Raw genomic sequence first — 13,340 nt, forward strand, 5'->3', positions numbered from 1 at the left:
GATAGTTATTGTTATGAGTCAGGGTTATGTTCCTGACTTACACAAAAGGTCAATAAAATAAAGTGATCATGTGAGTCTTCTCCAAATGAACAGAGCAGTGTGGCCCAGAACTAACTAACCATCTTTAGTAGAGAGAAGAATTTAGTCTATGGTGAAGGATTATAAAAATAATATTTGGTTGTTCAATAAATTTGATCTCACCACATCTTGCCCTCTACCTGGAGTCTGTCTGATGCTGCTCCTCATGATACTTTGAATAATCACTATGACAACACATCCCAAAATTAATAACATCCCCTTACCCCTAAGAAGAGAGAGGAAAAAAAGATTAGTTCATCATGTAAGTGAGAAATTCCATCTCAGAATCCCATTTGTGTAGTTGTGTGTTTCCGTTTGACTTGTTTGCTTGGTTTGGTTTTTGTTGAGACAGCGTCTCCTGATATAGCCCTGGATGGCCTGGAACTCAAGATCATTCTGCCTCGGTCTCCTGAGTGTTGGAATTCAAATGTGTGCAATGATGACTCATTTAGAATTCCCTTTTAAAGCCCCTTTTGTAGATCGTACCACTCATACAACCCATTAGACCAAGCAGGATGCAGCTATGCTGTGGGATGTCTTTCTGTATGCTGTGAATATGTGTGATGCCCATTGGATAATAGATAAAGCTGTTTGGGCCTATGGCAAGAAAGCTTACAGCCAGGTGGAAAATCCAAGCAGAGATAGAGAGAGAAGAAGGGTGGAGTCAAAGGAGACTCGAGCCTGACACCTAAGGAGCAAGAAGGTGTCAGCAGACTGGTAAAGCCACGGCCATGTGGCAAAATATAGATTAATAGAAATGGGTTGAATTAAGTTGAAAGAGCTAGCTAGCAAGAAGCTGAAGCCATAAACCACACAGTTAGTAATTAATACAAGCCTCTGAGTGATTATTTTATAAGCAGCTGGGGGACCACGGGCCTGGGTGGGACTGGAGAAACTTCTGGCTACACAGGTAGCTCATTCTAATAAAATAATAAGCAGTTTAGTTAAGGGATTATTGATAAAATTTATTTTAAAAAAACTAATAAGAATGAGAGCTTAACAAAAGAGCTAATATCCTAGGAAGGTCTGAAAGGATTGATTCCTTATCAGAAGGCAGGGAGACCTGTGACGGTCAGATGCTCACCTGGCAGGATCTGTGGCTTCCTGGTTGGGCACAAACAATGCTCATCTGAGCTGGAGTGAGGAAAACAATGAGATAAGGCATCACCTCTCTGTATTCTCTCACTCTCTGAACTTCTGAAAACCAGAGAGGAAAAAACCCCAAACCAATCTCACTGTTATGAGTCAGCCTTCCAAAGGATACAGGAGGGTGGAGAAGGGAGAACTCTGTGTCTTAAGAATAAGTAAACAGAATCTAGGAGGACACTATCCACACCCAGTAAGGAAGGAAGTAGTTAGCTGAAATAGCTAAAGTGAGGGGAGCTATCATCTTGCTCAAGTTTCCTAAGGACCAGGGGCATTTGTCTCAGATAAGACCAGGTCCTGTGACATTGTTGAAGAGAGTTTTATTCACAGTTGTTGTGTTAATGATCCCTAACTTTAAAAGAAAAGACCACATGGCCTGCTTCTCCTAGACTCATTTAAACTATTAACCCCCAAGTTAGCTTAGAATCGATTTTGAAACATGTGACTGTGTTCTCATGCAACTGGAAAACACTTAAGATTGATAGATCCCTTATGCTTTGGATGGATTTCCTGATTAGACGAGCCCGACAGGTGACATCTGGCGGACTTCCTGCTGTGTGGCTTTGGATTTACCAGCAATGTCACTCCATTCTGCTGAGGTTGTTCCATCCCAACAACCTCCCACAACAAACGGTCTTACTGACGCCCCCTGCTTTTTCACTCCCGATACCATCGGCCAACTCTGCACTCTGTGCTTCCACATTATAGCTCACAGGACCTCCCAAATCCAGATGTTGAGGTGATGGTATTCATATGTGAGAATTTCAGGAAGTGACTAATCCATAAAGTATCTTAATAATGAGGTTAGAGCCTTTTAAAAAGAGACTTCGCACGGCATTGGGCTACCTCCTACACGGGAAGATACAACAAAGGCCCGAATCAGATCAAAGCCAGCACCCTGATCTTACTTCCCAGACTCCAGACATGTGGGAAATGATCTCCATTCTTTACAAATTGCTTAGCCTCACACATATTGTTGCAGAAAAACAGAACAGATTAAGACAGGTTGTGGCTTCTGTTTGCTCTTCTGTCACTGGCTTATGGCTTTCCCTGTCTCTTAAGAGTCTTAGATCTCTTAAGAGTCTTAGATACATTTCAGTCAAGTCATCAGCATCTTCTACTAAGCAGCCATAGATTCATTCATAATTCCTAGGAACTTATAAAAAGAAATTATTCTGACCTATTGTGACAGAACTATCACACAAAGCCACCTCAGAGTCCGTTTGATGGTGTTCTATGAAATAACTTTCCCATGGTGCTGTGAAATGATCTTTTTTGTATACTGTGAATATGTATTACTCTCATTGGCTAATAAATGGCTGACTGGCCAAAAGCTAGGCAGGAAAAGGTTAGGTTGGACTTGTGGACAAAGGAACATGGGGCAGAAGAGGGTGGAGTCATCAGGAGACCCACAGGAAGCAGAAGATGACCGTTTCATGCTGAAAAATGATAACACCACATTGTAGAGCATAGATTTAAAAAAATGTGGATTAATTTAAGTTGAAAGATCTAGTTAGTAACAAGCCTGTGCTATCAGCTGATCATTTATAATTAATAAAAAGCCCCTGTGTGGTTATTTAGGAGCAGCTCGTGGGTCAGAGCTGTCCAGCAGTCCCAACAAAAAACCCTGCCTACACTGTGGTGTGGTGATATTTTATTTGTATGTTAATAAATAAAGTTTGCCTGGAGATCAGAGGTCATAGCCAGCTATAAACAAAAGTCAGGCAGTGGTAGCACATGCCCTTAATCCGATCATATGGCAGGCAGAGTCTCTGTGTTCAAGGACACAGCCAAGCGTAGTGACACACGCCTTTAATCCCAGTACCAATCATAGAGATGTGGAGGTCAGCATAGACAGGCAGTGATAAGGAAGTGATGTGGCTGGGCTTAGAGCCAATGAGAAGGCAGAACAGTAAGGCAAAAAAAGGTGCAGGTTAGACAGGAAGAAGCTGGTTTGGTTCTCTTGAGAAGCTACAGCAGTGTGGTGAGCTAAAGTTAGTTGGTGGCTATCACTATCACTCTGATCTCTACAGCTTTCACCCTTGTATTTGGTTCTGTGTTTCTTATTTAATAAGACTGTTTAAAAATTCCTCTACACTGTGGATTGGATCCCTTAGGTCCTATGCCTTCCTCTAGCAATTTAAAGCAGCCAGATTAGAGAAACAAAGAGTCTGGTATATAAGAGACATTGTAATTCACATGTGCAAAATTAAGTAGGATTGTTTTCTGAGAAGATAGAAACAAAAAGTTTAAAAAACAGAAAGGAAAAAGAAAAACATAAGTTTCAAGCCAGAGGTTGTTTTAAGTATAAATAACAAGTGAGTAAGGAACACAAAGAAAAATAATAATGATTACCATCATTAAAAATTACTAAGTTTAGGGGCTAGAGACATGGCTCAGCTGGCAAAGCGCTTCCTGTGCAAGCTTGAAGACCCAAATTCAGATCCCCAGCATCCATGTACAAGAGTCAGGCAGAGGCAGCTGCAGAGACAGGGACAAGCAACTCCCTAGAGCCATCTAGCCAATAGCCAATAGGTGAGCTCCAGTGAGAGCCACGCCTCAAAAACATAGCCTGGAGGGTGACTAAGCAAGACATCTGACATCAACCTCTGACCTCCACGCACACATACATGTGCATGTGCAACCCTAACACAGGCATGCACAAAGACATGTACACATACATACACCACAGACCCCACACAAAAGTGAATGACTAATTTTGTATGTTAAAAAAAATTACAAAGTTAAAAAGGCAAGCAATTAACTAGGTAACTACATATTTGAAGTATATTGATATTGATTGGTATTTAAATTCTTAACATGTTGAGAAGGACTTCTAATTCAATTTCTAATGAATGGACACTAAGGAAAATAGGCAAAGATCGAAAATGAGAGTTTACAAAACTATTTTTAAAAAGCATGCAGAAATTCAATTTTTCTACTCCTCAAAGAAATAAAACTGAATTCTACAATGCCTTGGCAGAACTTTCCAGATTGGTGAGAATGTGATAGGAATGATGTTCTCCAGTCTCTTGGGAGAGCAAATCATAGATCCATGCAAAGTCTTAAAGAAGTGCCCACAGTTCCTCCAGCAACTTTTGAGAGTCCATCCTAGGTAAATCTTAAATACATTAAGAGAGAAAAATGGGACATTAAAGCTTATGGTACTCATAATACTGTTATTTGCTATAGAAAGACAAGCAAACAAAAAACATTTCAAAAGAAAAACATTAAGGTGGAATGGAATTAAAATCCATTCATAATGACAATTAAGCCAGGCTTGGTGGCACAAGTCTTAATACCAGGCTGAGACAGAAGGAGGAGGGAATTCAAGGTCAGCCTGGGCTACAGAATGAGTTCAAGGCTAGCCTGGGCAATGTAAGGAGATCTTGTCTTAAAATAAAAAGTGAAAAGAGAGCTGGAGATATCTAAGGTCAACTCCCAGAACTGTAACTATTAATTAATGTCATGAGAACACATTCATAATATATTAGGTGGTGATAAAGCAATTAGAAAAATATTGTAAAGATGGTCTTTTTATTAAGAACTCCTATACATAAACAAGCAGAGTTATGAGTATCTGCTACTGAGAGGTAGCAGAAGAGATAAGATTAGATTACATTAGATTACATGAGGAATGATCACATTGTAAATTCAGCACCATAAGAGATCAGAATCCAATTGGATATCATTGTGATGTCTATGAGTGCTTGGTCTCACCGACAGAAATAGTGCACAGCCACGATAATGCCTGTATTGATAAGTGACTTTCTAAGTTCTCGGTGCTGTTTTCCTGGGCCTGCTACAGTTTCTAGGCTAAGTTAAAATAGGAACTTCAACTTTACATAACAAAGTAAAATGTGAGCAAAGACAAACACTTCAAAGTTCTAGACATTGCACGGATAATTCTTAAGCCTCTCACACACAATTTGGATATTGAAGAGTTGGGTGTAGAAATTAAGAGAGACTCTGAAAAAGGATTTGCAAGGAAAGCTTCTTAGAGAAAGCTGTAACATGGAGCCTCCAGCAAGCCCAGCTATGGGAGAAGCACTCAGAACAGACCTTGACCGTGTCACTTACAGCTCTGCCAGAATGAGGAACTTGTGTCTGACTTTTGTCCGGAAGACCTGAAAGGCAGAGACATAAGCAAAGCCCCTTCGCTGATGGCAGCAAAGAGTTTGTTACACAGAACAAATCGAAAGCCTAAAATTTGCTGTGATAAAGGATACAGTGTCATAAAGATAGATATGAGTCCCTGGGGCACCGGCTGAAGTTTCCGGGTTCTTGTGCACCATGGCAAAGAATTGTACAGGGGCATCGTGGTGAGGTAATAGAAACAGAGACCGCTTCCTAAGAAAGGGAAAGGGAGTGAACTAGTGAGCTGAGGAAAGACCTGTGCTCAAAAGCACCAGGGCCCCAAGGTTCAGGATATTTGCTGGTTGTTTACACAGTGGCTGCATGCTCTGTTTGTTATTTGTAGCCCAGGTGTTCCCACAGGGTTTTCAGTTTTTGTCCACTGGTTTACGTCATCTGTTGTTCTGTGACTCTCTCCAATCTCCAGCAACAATTTGAGTCTTTTAGATTGACTGCAATGCTTGAGGAAAAGCCCAGCTGGAGCCATTTTAAACTCTGCCCTCATGTTCATTCGGAAAAGGAGGCAAGACTTACCAGCAAAGGTCTGGGAGATGGTTGATGGTCTGTTACTTGGCTAGGCTTCAGTCCCCAGTCTCTTTAGTCAAACCATGTTTTCATGTGAAGATGTTTTCAGATGTGCTTAACCATGGACAACTCGAGTAAGGTTCATTATTTCATGATGTGGGTTTGGGGGTACATCCAACCCACTGAAGCCTATGGAGCAAGGACTAGGTTTTTCCAAACCAAACTTTGGTTGGACTGTAACATGTAACTGTACATGTAACATGGACTGTAACATGGAAGCCCTGTCCGATACTCTACTGTTTGCATTTCAGGCACAAGGTTCAACTCTTCTCTGATCTGCCATCATGCTGGCCCCCTCCACAGAGTTTGAATTAGCCAGCCCCCACAACCATCTGAAAGGATTCTTTGAAGTAATTCTCTCTGAAATGCAGGCGCGCGCGCGCGCGCACACACACACACACACACACACACTATTTCTCTGGAGAACCTTGACTAGTTCATTCTGTATCAAGATAATCACTGAAAACCAAAGACTGAAGGACATGTATTCAAGAACGCTCAGAAGAGGCTGGGGTTTGGGGAAGTGGAGGCAGTCCTAATAAATACCCACCCAACCCCGGGCAAGGAGTACACAAATATCTAACAGGTACTAAGACAAAAATGGAACCTAGAAGCCTAACCTGAGGAAGGAGGGAGGACAGAAATACTACTCATCCTTTCCTGCCTTGAGAAAACTACCAACAAGATGGGTAGGGTCACACCTGAAATCAAGTTCACACTACCCATTGTTACCTTAGACAGTGTTTTAATTTCTGAACTGAAACTAAGATTCCAAAAAAAATGTTATTTTTTGGTGTTATTATGTAAAAAATAAACAGGGGCAGGAAGTAATCAGTACACTTTATATTTATTTATACATTTACTTATTTATTATTTGTGTGTGTGTGTGTGTGTGTGTGTGTGTGTGTGTGTGTGCCTGCTTGATTGTATGTGCAACTCATGCATGTCATACCCAGTGAGGCCAGAAGAGGGCATAGAGTCCCCCGGAACTGGTGTTTTAGGAGCTGCTGATCGGAGTGGTGGGTACTAAATCAAGGTCCTTTGCTAGAGTAGCAAGAGCTCTTAACCACTGAGCCATCTCTCCAGTCCTTCCATTGAGTATATTTTAAACTGATAGTAGGAGACTTAAAAATTAATATAAACACACCATAAGAATTCTACTTTTTCAGAGTACCAATTAGGAAAGCACTACTTTTTATGATTAAAAGCATAAATATTAAATTTTTAATATCAAATTAATGAGTATTTTCATATCTGTTATAAATCCTGGCTGACTATACTACCTGTAATACTGCCTAACAATGTCCTTTATTTAAGAATTTATGTGATAAATATTTCCAATAATAAATTTGGCACCCTTAAAAGCTTCATTTTCCAGAGAAAAAAATATATACTAAAATTTACAACTAAAATAATATTATTGTTACTCTGACAAATATTGATTACCAGCCAATTATATGCTCTCCATGAGCAGATAAGAACAGAGTGGATTCTGTTCTTGCCCTGGGTACCTATTGGCTGGTGAGCAGTTATTGCACAAACTAATGTAGAAACACAAATTTTAAGGAAAACTCTCCAGAAAGAACAGCCATTCAGATCAATCATTTTGGGAAATATTGCCCTCAGGAAGTAACACTCGAGACTGCACATGAGGAACTGGTGGACATTAATTGGTTTAGAAATCAAAGACAGCAAGACCTGGCGGCAAAGAGAAAATCACGCTCCAAAGACATGAAGTAGAGAGCTCTTGGAATGTTCGAGAAAACGCGTTGGGGTATAAAGACCAAAGAGAGAGTATGGCTTAGGAAGCTGGAGCAGCTCACGGAGCCCTTGACACTCTCAGAATGCCCAGCCTGCGCTAAACCACCAGAGGGTTTCAGGAAAAGACAAGGCATGGTGTGATGTCTGCGCACGTTGCCTGTGATGTAAAGAACAGGTTGAGGGGGAGAAGCAGAGAAGCCCCTAGACAGCGGCTGCAACGGTCCAGGAGAGAGAATGGCAGTTGAGTGGGGGTGGGGAGGACCGGGTGGTTTAGAGTTTGACTTTGCTAGACCAGTGGGATGTGCTGAAAGGCTGAGGGTGGAAAGTGGTGAGGACAATTCCAAAAACACAAAGGTGTCTGTGTCCCTTCTCCTGAGGCCCACCTCGCCACTCAGCCACTCCAGTCTGCCATCCACTTAACACTGTGCTCTGCAAAGATGGTACAAGGTTAAAAAAAAAAAAAAAAAAAAAAGGCTTGCAGATAGGCACTGGCACAGTGAAAAGCCAAAGACAGAGTGTGGAAATGGCATGAATAGCATCACCGAGGAACTCGACCACTCAGCCTGAGACAGATTGGCAAACCATGATTAAGAGACCCAATGACGGCTCTTATCAAGTCAGTATTTTTTTTAACTTCATAATGCATTTACTATAAGAATTCATCATCTAAATATTAGCATAACATTAAATTTTAAGTAATATTGAAATGCTGATGACTCTAATTTATCATCCTGCCCTGAAATACTAAGAGAAGCATTTGCCTCAGAATCCCTGCAGTCTCTGCTCTGTCTGCTTATTTTCTTACTGCCATATGACCCCAGCCCACAATGCCCTAGTGCCGGAAATGGCACCAAACTAGAAGTCGGACAGAATTTCTTGGCAATGGGTTCCAAAGCATGCCAAGGAGACTACATCGTAGCAGAAACAAACCCTAAATCATTGTTTTAAAAGAGGAAATAAAAAAAGAAGAGTGGCCACTGTGGGTAGAGCGGGGCTGCCAGGTTTAGCATTTATTAAAACAGGAGAGACTAAAGGGGCCATTTAAAGGAGCGAATCAAGTTTCACGTGTGCTGGGCTAGAGATGCCTGTCCTACCAAGTGAGACTGTCTAGTCAGCAGTTGTAGACAGGGATCTGAGACTTACAAGAGCGTTCTAAGGAGCAGACAGACAAGGGGGCCGGAGGACCTAAACTGTTAGAATACAAACGATCACTCAAATTTGACGGAAAATAAGATTACTGATAACGTAAGTGTGAACTGAAAAGGAAGACCAGGGCACAGTCCTCGTGAAGCAGGATAAAATTGGGGGGATGTGAGAAAGGAAGGCCTTCTTCCAGGAATCCAATGGAAGCCCCCCTCACCAGCAAAGAACTAAGAGTTTCCACACACTTAACAAGGGTTACAAGCTGTTCTCTTTTCCCAACTGTAAAGCTGTAGTTTTAAGAATCTCTCAGAAACTCTCTCCAGAGGGAAAGGACATGTACCAAACCTTTGTGCGAACCCAGTGGCTCCCGATTTCGCCTCACTGGATTACAATCCCATCCAAGGCATTTCCAGAGCCACCTTTAACCTCAGTTATCAACAGAGAGAGAAAAGGGAGAAAAGTTTTTAGCAGTGTTTTGACACATAACTGAGAGCCACCAAAATTAGGGAAGCCTAATTTTGGTATCAATGCCTAATCTAAGAAACTTGGCTGTGGCTCTCCCCCACTGATATCCCATATCTTCCTTTCTGTTACTTTCTCTTGGAAAGCCCATGCCTGCTATGGTAAAACCCAGCTCCTCATTGTCACCCCCAGAAGCCCAGGAAGGTCTCCTGATTTTTTAAAGGGACCCTGAGACAAGCCAAACTGGGATTTGTGGCTTCAGTGCAGAAAAGAATTTTGCTGTGATAAGGTACACAGAGGCCTTGGTGGGTTGGGTCAAGGTGCCCTGGTGGGTGGGGGAGGCATGCCATGCAGATGCATGGCTGTGGTGTGGAGTGGAGGAAAGTTACTCACACCATGCAGACAGAGCATCCTTGTGGAAAGTTTATTAAAGCGGGGGGGGGGGGAGGCAGGGGACAAGAGAGAGACAGAGGTGGAGGTACATGCAGCCTCGTGAAGAGAAAGAGGGCAAGGAGGAGAAAAAAAAGAAGGGGGAGATTCTTACAGAGGGCTTTTATGTAAAATGACATCAGGATGCTGGGCCCCAAGGGGTGGTTCAGAATGCTAACAATGCCCACACTTGGATATATCTTTCTTTTTGAGGGTTTCTCTCTCTCTTCTAACTTTCATACTTAAGAGTCTATATTAAAAACAGCTTTAATAAAAACTCCATCCCTGTTCCATACCAGCTACTCCAGAAATTCTTTTCTGCATTGAAGCCACAAATCCCACTTTGGCTTGTCTCAGGGTCCCTTTAAAAAATTAGGAGACCTCCCTGGGATGCTGGGGGTGACAATGAGGAGCTGAGCCTATGTTCCCTCACCATTAACACTAATTACTAGATTTAGACATCAGAGTCAAGGGCATCACAGGATCTGAGGGAGAAATGAAAATTGGAACTGTGCAGAAGGAGCTTCAAGGGGTGCATTCATCATCATCATGACCAATATCTAAAAGAAGCAGCTTAATAGAGGAGTTTGTTTGACTCACTGTTTCAGAGGGTGCAGTCCATCATGGTTGGGAGGGCATGACAGCTGCTCCATCTGTATCAGCAAATGCATGAGGTAGCAGGTGGTTCCATCTTGTGGATCAAGACACAGAGAACTTGGGCTGGAACCAAAAATGTCTCTCAACCTTATTGTTCACCACCAAGGCTCTGCTTCTCTTAATGAGGCCAGAGCCCCAAAGTTCTCCAGCCTCCCAAGAAAGGGAGAGATCATTAGCTGGGATCAAGTAGTCAGATGCATGGGTTATTGGGGGACATTTCACATCCAAACTGTAAGAAGGAATCCACCTGTGCTCAATATGGCAGCTGTCCTTGCCAAGATGTAGTCATATTCTAGGCTCTAATCTTTCTCTATTCTCTGTTGCCTTGTAAATCTTCATGTTTCCCTAATTTTGCCTACTTACTTCTTAGTAATGTTGCGGGCAACATAAATTATGTTAAACAGTCTCTCAAGAGAGTAATCTAAGTTTCAAGGGGTTGCCATAAAAACCCACCTTAGCATATTGCCGACACCCAGACCTCCAACTATACTGTCACTTCCTTGAATGTAGGTGAGGGACTGGAGGCCGTATGTTAAGAAACAAACAAACAAAAAGTCTCATTTATTCAACTCTCATCGTTAAAATCTTTAGCCAGACACGCAAGCCTTTGGATTCTCAAAAGCAATTTTGGTTTAGAATAATTTCAGCTTAGAGCAAGATCAAAGGTCAAGAAAATAATTTAGAAGGCTTTCACTGGAATTTACAAAACAAAGGAGAAATAGCAGTTCAAAATTCTCTAATTTGCTGTTGAAAAAGAATCAATTCATTTCCAAAAAAGCCTTTTAGCCTCTTTAAGGGCAAGCAAAATCACTGTGAATCAAATGAAAGTGGCATTCATTGTATTAGTGGGCTGGCAGCAATTCAAATATACTGTTCAGATACAGAGTTTAATTATTAGGTGGCATATAGATCTTTAATATGTAGGAGACTTATGTGTATTGTTTATATAAAATAAAACGGTATTTTTAAATATTTTAAATGTCCTTATTTTGTGTTTTTACTTTTGTTTATTCCTCTCTCATACAATCCATTCAGTACACCACTGCAGTCTCTTCCCCCACCCTCCAATCCTACCCAGTCCCCCCCCCACCTCCCCTCCAGATTTTGCAGGTGGAATTGGGGCAATTCCTGGGATTTGGGAACAGGAACAAGAGGGATCAGGCTGAGGTGGGGGTGGAGGGAGAGAGTATAAGAAGAGGCCTGCTCTTTTCTGAGGGGAAACAGGGGAGGAGTGTTTTTATTTTCTAGCAGCTGAGATTATATCTATGACTTTAAGATTCTGTTGTAAGTCTTAAATCAAGAATGCAGCTCACAATCACGGCACCATTGTTCTTATCCTAAAAAGTGGTTAAACAATACAGGCGTTAGAATTAAATCTATAATTTAGACTCGGTGCTACAGCTTCTTCATATGACCTTGAACTAAATGCCTAGCCTTTCGAAGCCTTCAAGGATGTGTCTATCAAATGGGCACATGAGAGTCAATACCTCCTAGAAGTGCTTAAAGGATTAAACGTGACTGGGACTATGACACACCTACGTACTCAGCCTGTGTTTCCTTACTGCCTGTCCAGGACTCCCATATAAAACGGTCCTCCATGCATAAGGTTGCGGGAAACTTTACAACGGGCTAAGCCAAGATGTCACTGTTGACACTGGAGAATATCCTGATGGTAGCAAGGGGAGGGTACACTGGGGGAGGGGCAAGAAGTTACATGGCCTCCTTCACATCTCTAGATATAAACATGAGCCAAAATAGCCTGGTGTTGATAGTGACGAACACCCCCAGTACTCCTGTTTGCATTTTCGGATGCTGCATAACTGGAGAGAAATTCCACCTCGTTATCTTTTCCTTTATTTATTTTTATTTGGTTATGAGCATATCTTTATGAGGTGATAGAAGCAGTCTTGAGCAGCACAGAGGGAATTTGATGATTGCAGGCAAGGAAGACAAAGAAAAGAGAAAGCCACGTTAACTTAAATCCCGGAAGTTTTTATTATTCTAGTTTCAGAAATGAGTAAATGGAGATTTGGAAGATTTGGACTCTGATTAAGTGATCTCTCTGAAATATTTATTCAGTGAAGTTATGCCAAGTTTTTGTAGTGTTGGCCCAGTGAGAGACTGTCAACACCACCTCCCACCCAATGCCCCCGCTTCCCTGACTCCACATTTTCTGCATTTAACTACAAGTGCTCTCATTTTGTAACCAAAGTACACGTCCCTATCCTTTCTGTTATAGTGTGGGAACCATGTATTAAAGGCTCAGTCCCCAGCCTGTGGTGTCACAAGGAATTGTAAGAATCTTTAAAAGATGGAATCCAGTGGTAGGAAATTCTATCGACAGATTTAGTAGTCACTTTCCTGTAGAGAAATGGGACCGATCAGAAATGAGTATATTTCATAGTAGGGATTGAATGCATTGGCTTATAGGACAGGGGCAGGTAACTCAACAACGGGAATCTGCATGCTGCAAAGAAAGAGAGCCAGGGGACATCCTGACGGAGAAGAGGGGGTGCCCCAGCAGTCCTGCTCCAGCACTGAAAGCCTGGAATTTTCCCTGGAGAGTCACTCAGTGTCGAAAGGATAAAGGAGCTGGAGTCAAATGGCAGTGGATGCTGTAGCAGCAATACACACACTCAGAAACGAGGGGATAGCAGCTGTGAGCACAAGACCTTCTGACTTTCCATCTGGGCCACCAGGCCAGGGGAAAGTGCCAAGCACATCTGAGCTCCACTCCCAAAGCACTGTCCCACACGTTAACCCTCTCTGGAAATACCCTCACAGGCAGAGATGTGTTCTACCAGACTTTGACATCTCTTAATTTAGTCACGCTGGTACCAGGACCTACCATCACACAGGAAGGCTGCCCTTGAGAAGGGTGTCGAGACTTCAGCTACCGCCTTTCTCAGTTCTGCTTCTTGGCCGCTGTAAAGTGAGCGGCTTCC

This window comes from Peromyscus eremicus, chromosome 10 (genome assembly GCF_949786415.1).
Source record: "Peromyscus eremicus chromosome 10, PerEre_H2_v1, whole genome shotgun sequence".
NCBI lineage: Eukaryota > Metazoa > Chordata > Mammalia > Rodentia > Cricetidae > Peromyscus > Peromyscus eremicus.